Source organism: Pinus tabuliformis, chromosome 2_1 (genome assembly GCF_031772625.1).
Source record: "Pinus tabuliformis cultivar Carrire ecotype Pingquan chromosome 2_1, CPIR1, whole genome shotgun sequence".
Taxonomy (NCBI): Eukaryota; Viridiplantae; Streptophyta; class Pinopsida; order Pinales; family Pinaceae; genus Pinus; species Pinus tabuliformis.
The window spans coordinates 191617307-191634985 of NC_142299.1; the positions used below are offsets into that span (position 1 = coordinate 191617307).

General features: G+C 38.9%; 1 pseudogene; it reads left to right on the forward strand.

Annotated features, from left to right (window-relative positions):
• Positions 1–7189: 7189 nt before the first annotated feature.
• On the forward strand, positions 7190–10399 carry LOC149199381 (U-box domain-containing protein 14-like; annotated as a pseudogene).
• Positions 10400–17679: the final 7280 nt, after the last annotated feature.

Genomic DNA, 17679 nt, shown 5'->3' on the forward strand with positions numbered 1-17679 from the left:
GATCGTCTGATGGTAGACTGATAATTCTCTGCTGAAATTATCATCCTTTAAGTAGGATGATCATCTGCTGCAATGATGTACATAACAAATGTCTTTATATCCTGAATATATATCGCAGCCCGGATGGATGAAACTAGATCCGGGGTCTTCAAATTCGTTCGATCTTCACTCTAAGTACAAGTCGATCCATGTGAGAATTGCGCTGAAGTCGAACATGGAAAGACATCGCTTGATTATCGGTCAATAATGTAAACTGTTAACAAGCGTGAGAGGAATCACCAATAATGAAAATGATCCTCAAGGTACTGCAGTACAATTCACGTGGTGTGAATAAAGGACTTGGCGTCGAACACCACGCAAAATCTTCTGGTCGAAGGTCATTGATGTATACCTGTCGCCGGAAGTGAGAAACTTGCCATTGAGGCATGCAAGATTCAAAGTACTGGGGGGTTGTTCCTAGATCAACTTCTTGGATAATGAGCTGAAGTCGACAAGAAGCGATCCATCAAAGGAGGGCCTTAATGAATCCCACATCAATGACACGGAAAGGAGCTAATGATTTTAGTGGAGGCGGAAACAATCTGTGAAATATGATTCAGGGTGGCGATCATGGGTGGATGAAGGATAATGTATGGCAGTGGATGGGACACGGTTGACTCTTTCTGAACAACATCTCTTGAACATATAACGACACTGATGTGATGGATTGGTAGCATTACCCCAAATGTGGATGGTTTGGCGAGGACCATGGTGATGAGACCGGTGAATGAAACAACCCAACCCGATGTGATACGGAGGACAAAGTGTCATGTTCAAGAGCGACTTGCTACCATTAAAGCTTTGAGGTTCTCCCAATTTTTCCCGAGTCATTTTTGACCAGTACCTCTTTATTTTTGTCAAGCTTGAGGAGGATAACATATGCTTGTTCTATAACCTGCCCTTCGGGCAAGCCCATCGCTATGTTTTAACGAGCTTAGCGATAGGGAAACTCGTTCTCATCTAAAGACAAGTTTGTCGCTATTTAATCATTTTAACGAGTCTAACGACAAGGAAAACTCGGTCCTTTTCATTTTTAGAGAGTCTGAAAAGGTACAGAAAGTTAACTCCAAAATTCCTTTTTCGTCATCTAATCCCTTAAGTCCAAAAAAGTATAAAACAATACAGAAGGGATGAGTTTTCGATTACTTTAACGAGCCGAATAAAACAAGCGCTCGACCTTTTTGTGTAATAATCCCTCAGGTCCAAAAAGATTAAAATCTAGAGGAGGGATAGCTCTTCCGGTCACTTTAACGAGCTGGAAGGCCAAAACTCGGCAAACTTTTCATATTTTACGAGTCAGGAGAAAAGAGCTCAAAGAAGACTCGTCTTTTGAGGAACGAGTGATAAACAGGGATAGCAGCAGATTCCAGGTACAGGTTGGAATTTTCCAATCACGGCAGTGTCACAAGGATGGCTAGGTGAAATCACTCTTCGCAGCCGTTCCTCAAAATGGGTAAACAATCATATGGAGGTGAACGATTGGCCAAATGGAATGGAGGTGGCGGGTGCAAACACGACCAAGGCTTTTATGGCTAATAAATTTACGATCACAATGGTTATTTACCGGTACTGGGTTCATTTTTTAAAGAGCTTGAATGCGCCAAAACACTGCTCAATGCTTATGTTTATTTTTTAACGAGCATGAATTCCGTGTTAAAACTGCTCGGATCTCGCTTTTCTATTTTTTAACGAGCATAAATTCCGCGATAAAACTGCTCGAATATACCAGTCATAAGATAAGAATGTCTCCTGTGAGATAGCTATTTTTTATGGAGCTTTATCTCACGAAGCTATGCTCCTAATTTGGCAAATTTTGACCTTTGCCCCACATCCTTTCTTTATGCAAGTTGGGAAACGTCTAATCCAAAAAACAGATAAATAACCACTCTTTGCTTGCACTCCAAAAGGTTTGCATGCCCCCAGGTATAAAGTACAATTTCAAGGCTGCCCCTACTTATCCGATAAAACATTTGTTTTAAAGCGTGAGGCTTGCCTCTTTCTGGTCACCCAAAGATGGCTCTATTTGCTGCCGCAAATCAATCTCTTTCTTCGGCACTATCTACCGAAGTAGACAATGGTGAATGACCTTTGTCAGATAAGTAACCTTATCAAAAGAATTCTGTTCTAGAACAACCCCTCTTCCATCCACGGACGGGGTACGGACTAGTCACATTCTTTCGCGGAAATTCTACCTTATACCCAAGGTTTCCTCTGCCCAAAGCAGACCAGGATGCATGCCCCCTGGGTTCCAGTCCCATCTTTCCGAATCACTCGCACTCATCGGGAAGGAGGACTGGGGGTGGAGACATTTCTTGGGTGAATAGACCATTGAGGGTTGGTATTTGACTATTTGCGATGCGTGATCCTGGAAATGAAAGTTGGTCTACGAGCTTGACCATTCTTCCTTCATGTGGAAAACACATTACTCTAAAGAGTGAGGAGACTATAGCTCCCATGCAATATATATAGTCTCGTCCAAGGAGTAGGTTATAATCCAAGGGTCCTTGAACGACCATCACGTTCATTTGAACGGTCTTCCCTTTCAATGTAACAGGCACATTGGGGAGGATCCCTAACGGTCGACTGGTTCCTTTATCAAAACCCGAGAGATTTCTTATCTCAGGCAAAAGCTCCGGGGAACCCAGTGCTTTCCAAGCAATAGAGGAAAGGATACTCACAGATGCCCCTTCATCAATGATAGTTCCAGCCATTACCATTCTGTAGATTTGGACTATGATTCTGAATGGTATGCTGGCTGGTAACCGGGGTCTGCCTAGTTGGTTCCAATCAAAGGACACAACCAGGTTGCTTGGTGGTGGGACCGAATACACGGCCGGATATGACCCTGACGATGTTCCTTCCTGCGATAAAGGAATGGGCGCATTGCCCTGATGCTCATCAGAGTCTGTGTTGATGAAAAGAATCTGGATGGTGTCATCCTTATTCTCTTCAGTGAGGGTGTCATTTGAAGATGAATCTTCAGTGACGGTGTCATTTGAGGATGAAACCTCTGAAGGAAGAACCGGGTCAACTGCCGTATCGACCTTTAGACTTTCGTCTGGTCTGGATTCAGTAGGTTCATTTTCAATGACTGACGCTTCAGCTGACCACTTGGACGGGCCAGCTGTATTTTCAACCAACGAAGGACTTGGCACGAGTTTTTTGTATCCAGGAGGAAGCCCCAACAGTGAAACCGGGCGATCTTCCAAAACTCTCTTCGCTTCGTCTAAGAAGGGACAACGGTGGATGGCGTGATCGCCTTCACACAGTCTGCAGGGGGATCTTGCTCCCCCTCTTTGTCTTGAACCTTCACTTTCGCTGGTTAACGGTAAGCAATCAACATGGCTATCAGAGGTTGATGCTCCCGAATTGTGCAGACGAGGGGACCAGTCCCTTAGTATCCAGGGAATACAGGGACAATCTCTATGGTAGTGGTCTCCTCTACATATGACACATGGCGATTTAGGCCCGGTCTGTGCTGTGTGTGGATTTTTGTCAGATGTCTTTTGCTTGCCCCCAGTTGCCTTAGGCTCCTTCTTCTTCTTCTCTTTCTTCTTCTTTTCCTTCTTCTCCATGGGAGCTTGGCTTTTGCCAGCCCCACCTTTCAAAGATGAAGGATTGGAGGAAGAGTTATAAGAAGTAGAAGGCTGGTGGGCAGCTCTAGACTGATCTAACTGTTGACTCGACTGTTAAGGAACCATGGTGTTCTGAACTACATTGGTTGAGAATAGCCAAATAGGCAGGCCAATTGTCAGTCCTGGAAGCGACAATGTGGCCATGTGGGGCGCACCAACTTCTCCCCAAGAGGAGAAAGGACTAGGATTTCCATCATGTGGAATTCCTTGGTTAGGGCGTTCCATGTTCTCAACTTAAGATCAACGCGGGAAGAGGAGGTGATTATGTTCTGTTTAAAATAAATTTTATAATGACGCTTAGACACAACTTGCTTTTTCACTTTTTAAGAGTCGAGAAAAAGCTAAAGATGACTCTAGTCTCCTTCGATGTTTTAACGAGCCCGAAGTGACAAATGCTCGGATGGACTTTTTCAGTTATAGAGTTTGAAAAAGGCCAAAAGAAACTGCTCTGGAGTTCTAGGCAGAGGGTGTGCCAAACATTTCACAAAACCATAGAATACGTTTTACAGTACGAGTGGTCGATCTTCATGAATGCTGTGTTCACTGCATTGCGATCAGTAGGGCAGCCGACACGGTTTCCTATTGGATAAAGGCTTTGTTCCTATAGGGGTCTCCCAATATATACACGACAGTACGTGGGAGCACAAGTCCGTATTGATACTTATCGCTTCACCGTGGAGGAATCACCCAACCACTCAACGCTAAGATATCACGTTTAACGACGCCGGAACACGTCTCTAGCGTAGACCTCTATGTGTTTGCGTTATGTTTCAATGCGTTGTTATGTAAATTCAATTTATTTTAAGGTTGATCTTGTTTAGTAGCTTGCCTTTATGTATCACCATGAGATGTATGATAACACTCCTAAATGCAGTCTAAGATGATAAGCAAGCTTTTCAATCTTTCAACTTTGAAAATCTTAACTACTGAGGGAATAGAAAGATAACATCTTTTCACACAGATCATAGAGCACACACTAATGCACTTTTTCTTAAATCAACATGCAAGCTGTCATAATGCACATGCACAATGCAAGTATTTCTTTTCTCTTTCTTAATGTTGGCGTAATGCAAAAAGAAAGCTATTGTATAATTTTGAATTCAATTTCAAGTGAAAGCAAACAAGCTTGTCCAAAATCAAAAGACACCTTAAGATTTACTTGTTTCGACACTAGAAATATATAAACTCAAACCAAATGACAAAAGTAAAAGCTCAATCAGCTATGAACAACAAACAAACTAACTCTTAAGATCAAAACGACACTTTATCACAGGTCTAGATCTAAGAGGTCACAGCAAGACTAGTTCACTTTCGTTATGGGAAACTGTAAATGCACAAGAAATACACAAAGAACAAACATAGTTTCTTTATACAACCGAGGCAGAATAGTGACAAGGAAAGTTGGTTTCAGATAGGCCCACTGACTGGTAACAAACAACAAAAACAAGAGTGAAAACAGGCCAAGAAACAGCAGGAAACCCCAGTAGCACAAGGCAAGACTGGTCCAACGCAGGTGGGACACTGTCTGTTTGACCTTCAGCACAGGTAGCCCCTTCGGGAACTGCGCTGAAATGCAGACAGCCTTTGTACAGCCTACACTGAAGAACGAAACTTTCGTTTCTCTTGGTTTCCGGGTCACGGATTGCTCAAAAATTCACAGTTTTGGCTCAAATCAGAAGCTATCAGTCAAGGACACACTAAGGGATGACAAGGAGGATGAAAAGCTATCACTAAGAGCTTATTAGAGTCCTTGTGGATCAGCTCTTCAAATCATAAACTTGCCTAGAAACTGAGCTAGAGTAGCTGCCCTCTACTTTGCATTTGAAAGATTCAAACACAGTTCGATTCGGTACTCCCTTTGTTTATGAGATGAATAGCAAAAAACACAAACAACCAACAAGATACGGTCCCCAGTGGAGTCGCCAATTTTTTGTTGGGAAAAGTATCCAATACGGAATGACCCTATCCCACTCTAAGGGAGATAGTACCTCAGCAACAACCGAATGCAAAGCTATTCAAGATTACTTCTTTATGAGATGTAAGAGAGAGGAGGAAGAGATCCACTAACCGTTATCTTTCACTAATGATTGATCCAATCTTCCCTCTTTGCTGCTTGCTCCCAGCTCCTTGCTCTTTCACTGGCCCAGCTACACAAAGATCCTGCAAAAGCACAAGAAAGGGAAAATACAAGAAGCATACATCCATAACTTATTCAAGGATTAGAATAAATCAAATATACAAGCATCAATACACCATTAAGACACATGCATATAGAAGAACCTCAAATGCTTTATTAATGGAAGAAGTAAAGTTCTGAGAGTGTTACAACCATAAGAGGCCCAATCCAGCAACACCTCCCAGCAGAAAGAAATCTCCTCTTCACCTCCTTCAAAGCAATCACCCAATAGTTCTATACTCAAACCAACAGCACTTCCTTACATTCACAAGATTCCAGCCTCCCTAGACCTCATGAGAGAGCTCTATATATAGGAGTTTTGGAGAAAGGATGAGTCAGCTTGAGCTTGGCATGAAGCTGACTAGTGTCCTCTCCCACTTCAGTTATACTTCAGTTCTTGAGTCCACTTGGCGTTTCTTGCTTCCACTTGGAGATCTAAATCCTCTTACTCATCACAAGGCGAATTCCCTGATCCAAGTGTCATTTTGGAAGCTTCCTGGGCATTTGACACCTTGCAGAATGACTGTGCCACTTGGCCAATCTCGCCCAGCGAAGGTAGCCTTCATTGCTTTTGACATTCAGCGCAGGTACAGAGTGGAGCAGTTGACATTCAGCGCAGATGCTCAGTGGAGCAGCTGACATGATCCAGAAATAGCTTGTTTTTGAGTGTTTTCAGGTGGAGAACTGATTTTCAGTGCTGTGGTTTGCTGACCTTGTTCCTCTAGGGGTAGGAACAACATGTTTAGGGACTTTGGATCCCTTAGATTATTGACATTTCATGCTTCATGCTGTAAGGCACAAAAATGTCTATAACACTAGTTTTTGTTCGCAAAACCTACACCCTTTAACAAGTTTGTGGTGCTGCATTGTCTGTCGATTGTGTTCGAAAACGACTTGGAGAATGTTAACGAAAGGCAGTAAGCATTTTGTTAACTTATCGGGATATTCATGTAAAGGAAGGATACCAAATATAGATGGGCGAGAGTTTAGGGATAATAATGAAGAGGGATGTGAATTTATGTATCAGAGAATGTGTCTTAGTGCGGAGGATGGGGGTGTGATCACTCTGGACTAGCCTGCGAGTTTAGACTTGGCGAGGGAGGAGGGTCTCAATAGCATATTCTTGCTTTTTTTGAAATCATCAGAGGGAAGCAATGACGAAATTGTCCCATATTTCATGCACAAAGCGCTTCAATATGGTTATTTTCCTGTTGTTATGAATCCCTGTGGATGTGCAGGCTTTCCTTTCCTGACATGAAGGTTATTTGCAGCAGCTAATAGTGATGATATTTGCATTGCTATATATTTCATTTTAAGGTTGCAACCATGGTCTACATTGATGGGTGTTGGTTGGGGATATGGAGCGAATATGCTAACCAAGTATCCCGGAGAAGAATTTGGGACAACTCCTCTAATGTCTGTTGTATCTATAGGGAATCCATTTGACCTAGATGAGGCCACCAGACCATTTTCTCATTATTCAGTTCTTGACAGGAAACTTGTAGAGGGAATGAAAGATATTCTTCAGTGTAATAAGGTTATATTTCAAGGGAGGAAGAAAGGATTTAATATTTCAAAAACATTGTTAGCAACATTTGTTAGCGAGTTTGAAATGGCAATATCAAGAATTGCCCATGGTTGTGATACAATAGAGAACTTCTATGCCAAATCAAGTTCTAGGTAAATAATAAAGAAGAATGATGGCGTCATTGCGCCAAATTTTTCTATTCCACGGAATACAATAGAAGAGAATCCATTCACAAGTACTCTAATATATTCTTCAATTCAAACTAAATATGCCAGTGCAATAGGGCAGAATGCTACAATATAGTGGTGTGACAATCTTGTGATACAGTGGTGTGTGGCAGTAGAGCTTGCTCTTTTGAAGGGACGACACCCTCTTTTGAAAGATATTGACATTACCATCAAGCCTACAAATGGTTCGATCATTAAAAGGCACTTACGAGAAGCTAAAAGAACAAATGTGCATGGGGCACAAAACCATGTTATTGATTCAGCACTTGCCTCCAGTTTAGACAAATTTCTGGATTCTAATGACAGGGAGGCATTTGATGTTTTCAATGAAATGTATGTCAATGGTAAAGATGGAGCCCATAAATCTCAAGTGAAAAAGAAATCAACTAGTCTAAATATGATTCAGCAAAAAGAATAGGAAGAGATCACAAATACAGAACTTGAAAAGAGAAAGTTCACAGGCTTGTCCGAAAAAGGACACTCAACAAGGACAACAACTACAATTGAAGAATCACAGAGTGCCCAAGAAGAAGTTGAAATAGGTCAAGTTCTACAAACAATAGAAACTATCATGAGGATGCTTGATGTAACCATGCCTGTTACTATAGATGATGAACATAGACAACAAGTATTAATTGTTGTGGGATGAGGGGAGGCACTTATTACAGCATTGCAAGGTGCAGTGCCTGGAGAAGTCTTTGGAAAGATGACCACTACTATTTCTGGAGCAGTCCAGGCTCAGGGAATAAATCTGAAACTAACTGGGCTTGGTTTTCCAATTTCAAGTTTACCAAAGGATATGAAGTCAAATATCCAGGAAAAGTCTGTGGAATATAATGCAAAAGTAGAAGGCAATGACATGGACAATTTTCCTGGTCTTGAAGGTAAAGTTTCTGAAGGAGAAAATGTGACAGATGCTGACACTACAAGGCAACAAGAAATGGTCGATAGCAAGTCTAACAGTGAAGGTTTCAGTGTGCATCAAAATGAAGAAGTGCTTCAAAATGCACACACGAAGACAAAGACTGAAGAAAATAGTTCTCATTTAGAATCTTATGGTGTTGATCCTCAAACAGGAGTTAAGTTAGAGCCTATGATAGAATTAGAGACCCGTAAAGTGGATTCTAATATTGAGCAAGTTGGTGGGAATTCCACACTGGGTAAGAAGATACAAGACATGCAAGAGAACCCTTTGAGAAATGGAGTGCAAGAGAAATCAAGTGAAGACAATGAAGGCATTGATAATCAATATTAGCAACAAAAGACCGAAAGTATAGGTAGAACTGATGCACACATAGTTAAAGAGAGCAAAGGGATACTTAGGACATTGAGATTTCTATGGATATCATGATAGCACTTTCTCAGAAGGATGCAGAAATGCCGACACAGCCATTCTGGAAAGGCTAGCAGAGAAGCTCTGAATTCAAACTATTTTAGAATTAAATATGGAGTCAAGGGTAGTGAAGGAACTCATTAAATAAAAAGGTGAAGAAATTGGTGAGATTAATGAGCATATCATTTATCTTCTGAACAAGTAGAAAGGCATGCTGCAAATGCAAATTTTCAAGGAGAATATGATTGGTTTTGAAAAGCTTGTTTTTCTAGAAACCCATCAGAGAAAATCAACTCTCCTATTATTCCTGAGGATTAAATTTTCCGAATTTCATTGGAATTGATGAAAGAATCTGTTATCATTGCTACAGGATAGGCCTATGAGCGCTCGTGCATTCAGAAATGGTGGGGTTCAGGACATAAAACTTGTCCCAAAACTCAGCAAGTTTTGCCTGACCTAATGATAACACCAAATTATGCTCTTTGTAGCTTAATTTCCCAATGGCGTGAGACCAATGGGATTGAGTAACCAAGATAACTAGGCTCAAGTTGGATGACAAGACTCAGTAGAACTTCAGATTTCTCTTTTGAAGAAAAATCACATATAGATGTTTTGGTTCAAAATATCTCTTGACGGCAAGTCGATGTGCAAAGAGCCGTTGTAGGAGAACTTCAATTGCTCACAAAGAGAAATGCATATAACAGGATTTTTATTGTAGAGGTTGGAGTTGTACCTCCATTGGTGAAGTTTTTGTCCTCAACTGATGTAAAGACCTAAGAGTATGCCATTACCGCACTACTAAACTTGTCTATTCATGAAAGGAATAAGGGTTTGATTATTGAACTAGGAGCTATCCACCCTGTTACAGAGCTGCTAACACATGGCAGTATGGAGGTAAGGGAAAATTCTTTAGAAACCTTATTTAGCTTGTCTATAATAGATGAGAACAAGCTTGAAATTTGAGCTTCAGGACCTATCTCAGCTTTGGTTGATCTACTTCGTGATGGAAATTTAAGAGGGAAAAAGGATGCTACAAATGCTCTTTTTAATTTGTCTATGTGTCATGAAAACAAAGCCAGGGATATCAGAACTGGGGTTGTGCCACTGCTTTTGGAGTTGCTTGTTGACAAAAACACAGAAATGGTTGATGAAGCTCCTGCAATTCTTTCTATACTCACTACTCACCAGGATGGTCATAGAGCTCTTAGACATCAATCAGCCATTCATATTCTTGTCAAGCTCATTTGTTCAGGCTCTGCTCGCAATAAGGAGAATGTTGTTGTTGTATTTCTAGCTTTGTGTATAAATGATTCATCCCATCTATTGACAGGACTATAATTTGGTGTATATGGGTCTTTGATTGAACTTATCCATAATGGAACTAGTAGAGCCAAAATAAAGGCTAAAGCGCTTTTGGAGCTCATGAGTGAGCATGAACATATTTATATTAGTACGTGCTAAGAAATATCCTATTTTTATCATAAATATGGCACTGTACATTCAAACTTGCCATGAAATCTGAGGGTACATTCTCTATTGTAAGAAAGGGGAGAAAAGTTACGAAGGGAAATAAAAAACAGAACTGGATGAAAAATCTGTAGTTGAGAAGACGTCAAAAGAGAAGGGATTTCTGATTAAAAAAAAATGATGAAAAGAGCATGAATTGTCAAGGAGATCAGAATAAGCAAAGTTCTGACGCTAAAATTGATGACTCAACACCCCAAAGTGGTCTGTCTTCTGTTCAGCCTCCTACAATTATTGTTAAAGAAGATTTTGAAGCATTAACTGGGTTGGATGATTCAACTCAAATGGTGGTAACAAATGTGTTTGGTGTAATAGAAAATATGATTGAACACTTGGAGAAAGAAAATCAACATAAGCCAGAAGACAAGAAACCCATTAGAAATCAAAACCAAGATCAGGACCATTCACCACCTCAAGAGGGATCTCCTGAGAGTGATAAAGGAAATGGATTAGGAAAGCAGGAACAAGTTCCAACTGTTTCTTCAAATTTGTTTGTTAGTTCAGTTAACACAACGAAATTTATTGATGTTGCTGAGAAATCAAGTGACACCAGAAAAAATAAGCATTCTTTCAGCTTAAATCAAGTGCAGCAGCAAATAGATGGAACTCAAATTTCTCACAAGGAAAATTATAATCCATCTAAGATGAGAGATGGTGTTATACAAGGTATGGAAAACCAAATTGCTAATGTTGTAAGACAAGATGGTAAGGACTCACAGATGATTTCAGTAAGTCCTAACACAATCAAGCACAGGGACAATTTTCCATGGCAAGCAAATGTCAATGACTTGGAGACATTCTTATGCCCCTCTGTAAAATATTCTCCTCTGACCAATTCTAAACTTGACTATACAAATGATGAATCTACAAATGATCTTTTCTTGAATATGTTCCAGAGGAAGACCAGTGGAAGCTTTTGGATCAAACTGGAAGTATTCCAGATTCTACAAGGGTTGCATCACAACATGATTCAATGAAAGTAAATGGTCTAAAGCAGCATAGACATTCTCGAAAGGATATGGAAATGTATATTGAGCCCTCATATATAATCTTAGATACACAAATTGCTTCTGATGAATTGATAAAAGAAAGTAGTTTGCAGAAGAGTCTTCTTCAGGAAGTTGAACAAGAGACAGAACAAGCAGAGGATTTATCGAATTTGATCAAAGAACTGATTGTCAATGCACTTAGGCTAGAAGTCAGTAGAAAATTGGGGATATCCCATATCAAGGCATTGCGGCTTGATCTGGAGGAAGACTTGTCAAAAGTGGCTGATGCAGTTGCATTAGCAGTAAAGCAAGATATTCAGAGGTCTGGTAAAGCAAGGCCACATGAAACAGAAAATCTCAAAGACCTGAAAAATTGTGCAGAGAATGAAAGAAGTAAGTTTACTATTCTACATGGAGAGCATGTTGTGAGTGCTATCTCCTCTATTTTAAGAGACACTTCTCTATTGGGTAAACTTATCCCAGTTGGAGTTGTTGTTGGTACCACTTTAACAACTTTGTGGCCAATTTTCTTTATGGTCACTGGGGAGAAGGATTTTTTCGATGCTGGAAATGATGTGGACCAGTCAGTGCCTCGTTCTGAATATAAAATAGGCAAAGCAAAAGGATTTTTGAGTAGAAAAGAGATTGGATATAAGTTTGATGATCCGAGAGAGACTTACAAACAACAGGAACCAATGCATGATGAAAAGCACCAAAATAAACATGCCAGAAGTATTGAGAAAAATAAGGAATTTGATGGTCGAGCCATGGTGGGAGCAATGACAGATGTGTTTGGTGCAACAAGAGCACTTACAAGCCATAAGATGAAGCAAAATGACTTGTTTAAAGGGATTGAGCATGTTGAAGCTATTATTGGTTCTAGTCTTCACTTCAGAAATGGATGCCAACTAGATGACACTAATAGGAGTGTTGACACTACTATTGACACTGATGAAACTACAAATGAAAAGATGAAGTCAAATATAGTAAGAAGTCTTGCAGAGAAAGCAATGTCTGTTGCTGCCCCTATAGTTCCTACCAAAAAGGATGGTGAATTAGACCATGAAAGGCTGGTTGTCGTATTGGCAGATTTGGGGCAAAAAGGCGGTGTATTACGACTAGTTGGTAAAGTTGCTTTGATTTGGGGAGGTTTGTGTGGTGCTATGACCTTAACGGATAGGCTTATAATGTTCCTTCACATTGCTGAATGACCTTTGCACTAGAGGCTTCTTCGAGTGTGGTCTTTGGTTCAAGTCCAGGTAGTATCATTATTGTTCAAGTCTATGCGGAACAATCTATTTTATCTTTCTAGTATGTAATATCTTAATGGATCCAAATTTTAATTCTATTTGACATAAAAGTTATCAAATCGTTCTAGTAGTAATATATATATATATATATATATATATATATATATATTCATTTAAATTTATGGTCAATGTCATTTAATAATTTAATAATTCAATTTATTTTGGTTTCTAATATAATTAAATTTGTTTGCAATATATTTTTTCTTCTAGTAGGTAGGCTTCAAGGTCTAGATTTTGGACCTAGGATCTGATACCTTATGTGAGGATCCCTCCTAGGGTCCTCTAACTGAAAACCAAATTTATCTAATTTTAAACACATTAAGATGGGAAATAACTTATTTATATCTAAACATTTATTTTGTGATAATATACCATAAAAATTTATTTACCATAATTTAAATAAGTAAGAATTTCATTGCAACCATTTACATGAGTAATCAATAAACCGAGGAATACATGTTCCAATAGCTTAGTTGAGATGCTCCTGAGCTCTTGACTCTGTTGGGATGCTCCTTTTGACTTCTCGACTGAATTTACCTCCCAACCAACTAGGAAGTAATTCCTAGCATAGGGAACCTCCACAACAACCCTAGCCCTCCGAGCACAAGTCCAACCAGATGTAGTGTTTCCAAGTTTAACAAACACTCTCCAGATCCAAGTTTGATCTCCCTCCTCTTTCTCCACATCCCTCCATAAAAAAATAATCCTCCAAAGAAAAAACCAAAACCAAAACCAAGACCAAATATTCTCCCCCCCTCCTCTTATCATCTCTCCCCTTATCCTCCCATCCACCTCAACCACCTATCATTAATGTCATGACTACCCCCTCATCCCTTCATTTAGTATTCTTGACTTTTCTTACCATATCTTCTCCCAAGTAGATTTGAGAAGACATTTTGGGGATAAGATATGGATATTTAATTTGGAAATTAATTGAAGAATACCATATCTTCTCCCAAGTAGATTTTGACAAGACATTTTGCGGATAAGGTATGGATATTTAATTTGGAAATTAATTGGAGAATACCATATGTTGTCCAAATTAGATTTTTATAAGACATTTTGGGGATAAGATATGGATATTTAAATTGGAATAAATGGAAGGAGACCATATCCTATCGAAAATTAAATTTGAGAAGACAAGTTGGGAATTGAATAATAACAATAATAAAATTTATCTCAATAAATAAATTTACAATTTCCCAAATGTAGTTATGTCCCAATATTTCTTGATAATTATAATTGAATATTTCTAGGGAAATTAAAAACTAATAAAATTTGCATGATAAGATTAAGTAGGGAATTACATGATACACGATCCATCCATTTCTTTATTTATTATTATACCTTTTTTCCTGTTCAAAATAATTTTAATATAATTTGTTTTATTTTATAAAATTGTTTTTCTTTTATCTTGTAGTGATTTACTAAAGGTTGGACATGCTTGACTTTAGATAAAGTTTGCAGAAAACCTAAAATTGTTATTATCCAAATCTCTCATATATATATATATATACATACATACATACATATATATATATATATATATATATATATATATATATATATATATATATATATATATATATATATAGATGTATATATATAGTCATCATTATATATATATATATATATATATTATTGTCATCATCCTTTATTCAATTTAGGTTTGCATAATTAACTGGTAATTACTATTAATAGAATATATGCCTAGTTAAAATAGGAAAATTCAAACAATTATCGATAAGCAATATATTCAAAGAATAATTTATTTATTATTGATTTTTTTAACTCAATGTAGATAAGTGAAGTTCTTATAACTATAAGAATGTTTATTTTGGAATAAATTTTGAAGAATTTTAATTTAATTATTAGTAATTTTAGATGGATGATAAAGATTCAACCTCCATAAAATATTTTAGAAAATTCTTAATGGTATTCACAAATAAAAAGATGAAATCTATATTTCAAGTGGTTATTTGTTTTCTCATCTTTTAATTAAACTCGTTAGTTAAACAAAGTATCATATAAAAAAGTTTCATATGAAATGAGTTACAGTTTTTTTGGACACCTAGTATTGATAAGTCATAGTACTAGTCCATGGTATTATAACAAATCTGATTAATGGATTAATTATTTGCAAATAAAAATAGGGGAATGTCTATGGTAATTTTTTTTTACTTGTTTTATTAAAATGTATTTATGTTTAACTTATATATTAATTCTTTTCATCATCACTGTTGTGGGGGAAAGTATCCAACTCGGAATGACCCTAACCCACTCTAAGGGTGATAGTTCCTTAGCAACAGCTGAAAGCAAAGCTATCTAAAGTTTCTTCTTTATGACATGCAAGAGATAAAAGGAAGAGATCCACTTACCGATGTCTTGCGCAAATGGTCGATCCAATCTCCTTTGTTTACCGCTTGCTCCCAGCTCCAATTCTTTTCACGGGCCCAGCTACACGAGATCCTGCAAACAAGACAAAGAAAGGAAACTACAAGAGGCATGCATTCATAATTGATTCAAGGATTAGCATAAATCAAAGACGCAAGTAAGACAATACACCATTGAAACACATGCGAATAGAAGAACCTCAAATGCTTTATTAATATATGGAAGTAAGGTTCAGGCGGTGATACAACCATGAGAGGTCCAATCCAGCATCACCTTCCCGACGGAGAGAAATCTCTTCTTCACCTCCCTCAAACAATCACCCAATGCTCACAACTGTAAACCAACAGCAATTCTTTGCACTAAATTCCGGCCTAAAGATCCCATGGGATGAGATCCTTATATAGAGTTTTGGAGTGAAGATAAGTCAGCTTGATGTGTGACTTGTTGTCCTCTTCAACTCCAGTTGTTCTTCAGCTCTTCACTCGGAGTTTCTACCTTCCACTTGGAGTTTTAGAAGCTCTTAACTCATCATTAGGCGAATCTTTTGATCAAGTGTCTTTTTGGAAGCTTCCTGGGCACTGGCACATTGAGAAAAATATTCCTCCACATGTCAAAGTACGCCCAGCGTAGGTAGCCTTTGTTGCACTTGCTATGCAGCGTAGGTACACCATAGAGCTTTTGACATTCAGCGCAGATGCTTAGTGGAGCAGCTGCTTTGATCCAAAACTGACCTGTTTTTGAGTGTTTTTCAGTGGAGAACTAATTTGCAGTGCTGTGGTTTGCTGACCTTGTTCCTCTAAGGGTAATAACAACATGTTTAGGGACTTTGGATCCCTTAGATTATTGACATTTCATGCTCTATGCTGTAAGGCACAAAAATGTCTATAACAGTTGCCCCCTAAAGTATGAGGTCGTTTATCGGGTGAAATGCTTTATTAGGAGGATCCGAAGTTCATTCAATCGTCGGGAGGTGACCTGTAACAAAATACAATACAATACATTATATTTTCATACTTTCTTTTCATGATCTAGCTGATGCGGGCATTTCCCTGCTCAGCTTTATAAATACATTTGCTGTACATAAACAGACGATCGTCTGATAATAGACTGATAATTCTCTGCTTTCAATTATCATCCTTTCAGTAGGATGATCATCTGCTGCACATGTCTATGTTTTTATCTCCTGAATATATATCGCAGCCCAGATGGATGAAACTAGATCCGGGGTCTTCAAACTTGTCCGATCTTCACTCTAGTACAAGTCGATCCATGTGAGAATTTCCTGAAGTCGAACATGGAAAGACATCGCTTGATTACCAGTCAATAATGTAAACTGTTAACAAGCGCGAGAGGAATCACCGATAATGATGATGACCCTCAAGGTACTGCAGCACAATTCACGTGGTGTGAATATAGGATCTGATGTCGAACACCACGCAAAGTCTCCTAGTCGAAGGTCATTAATGTATACCTATCGCCGGGAGTGAGAAACTTGCCATTGAGTCATGCAAGCTTCAAAGTACTGAGGGGGTGTTCCTAGATCAACTTCTTGGATAATGAGCTGATGTCGACAAGAAGTGATCCGTCAAAGGAGGGCCTTAATGAATCCCACATCAGTGACACGGAACAGAGCTAGTGATGATGGTGAAAACGATCTGTGAAATATGATTCAGGGTGGCGGTCATGGAAGGATGAAAGATGATGTACGGTAGTGGATGGGACCCGGTTGACACTTTCTGAATGACATCTCTTGAACATTTAACGACACTGATGTGATGGATCGGTAGCATTACCCCATGTATGGATGGTATGGCGAGACCATGGTGAAGGGACTGGTGAATGATAATAACCCAACCCGATATTTACGGAGGCAAAAGTGTCATGTTCAAGAGCGACTTGCTACCATTAAGCTTTGAGGTTCTTCCCAATTTTTCCCCAGTCATTTCTGACCAGTACCTCTTTATTTTTGTCAAGCTTGAGGAGGATAACATATGCTTGTTCTATAACCTGCCCTTCGGGCAAGCCCATCGCTATGTTTTAACGAACCTAGCGATAGGGAAACTCGTTCTCGTCTAAAGACAAGTTTGTCGCTATCTAATATTTTTAACGAGCCCAGCGACAAAGACAACTCGGTCCTTTTCATTTTTAGAGAGTCTGAAAAGGGTACATAAAGTGGACTCCAGGGGTCTTTTTTTGTCATTTAATCCCTTAAGTCCGAAAAAGTATAAAACAATACAGAAGGGATGAATGTTCGATATCTTTATCGAGCCGAACTAGACAAGCGCTCGATCTTTTTGTGCAATAATCCCTCAGGTCCAAAAAGATTAAAATCTAGAGGAGGGATAGCTCTTCCGGTCCTTTTAATGAGCTGGAAGGCCAAAACTCGGCAAACTTTTCATTTTTTTTACGAGTCAGTGAAAAGAGCTCAAAGAAGACTCGTATTTTGAGGAACGAGTGATAAACAGGGATAGCAGCAGATTCCAGGTACAGGTTGGAATTTTCCAATCACGGCAGTATTACAAGG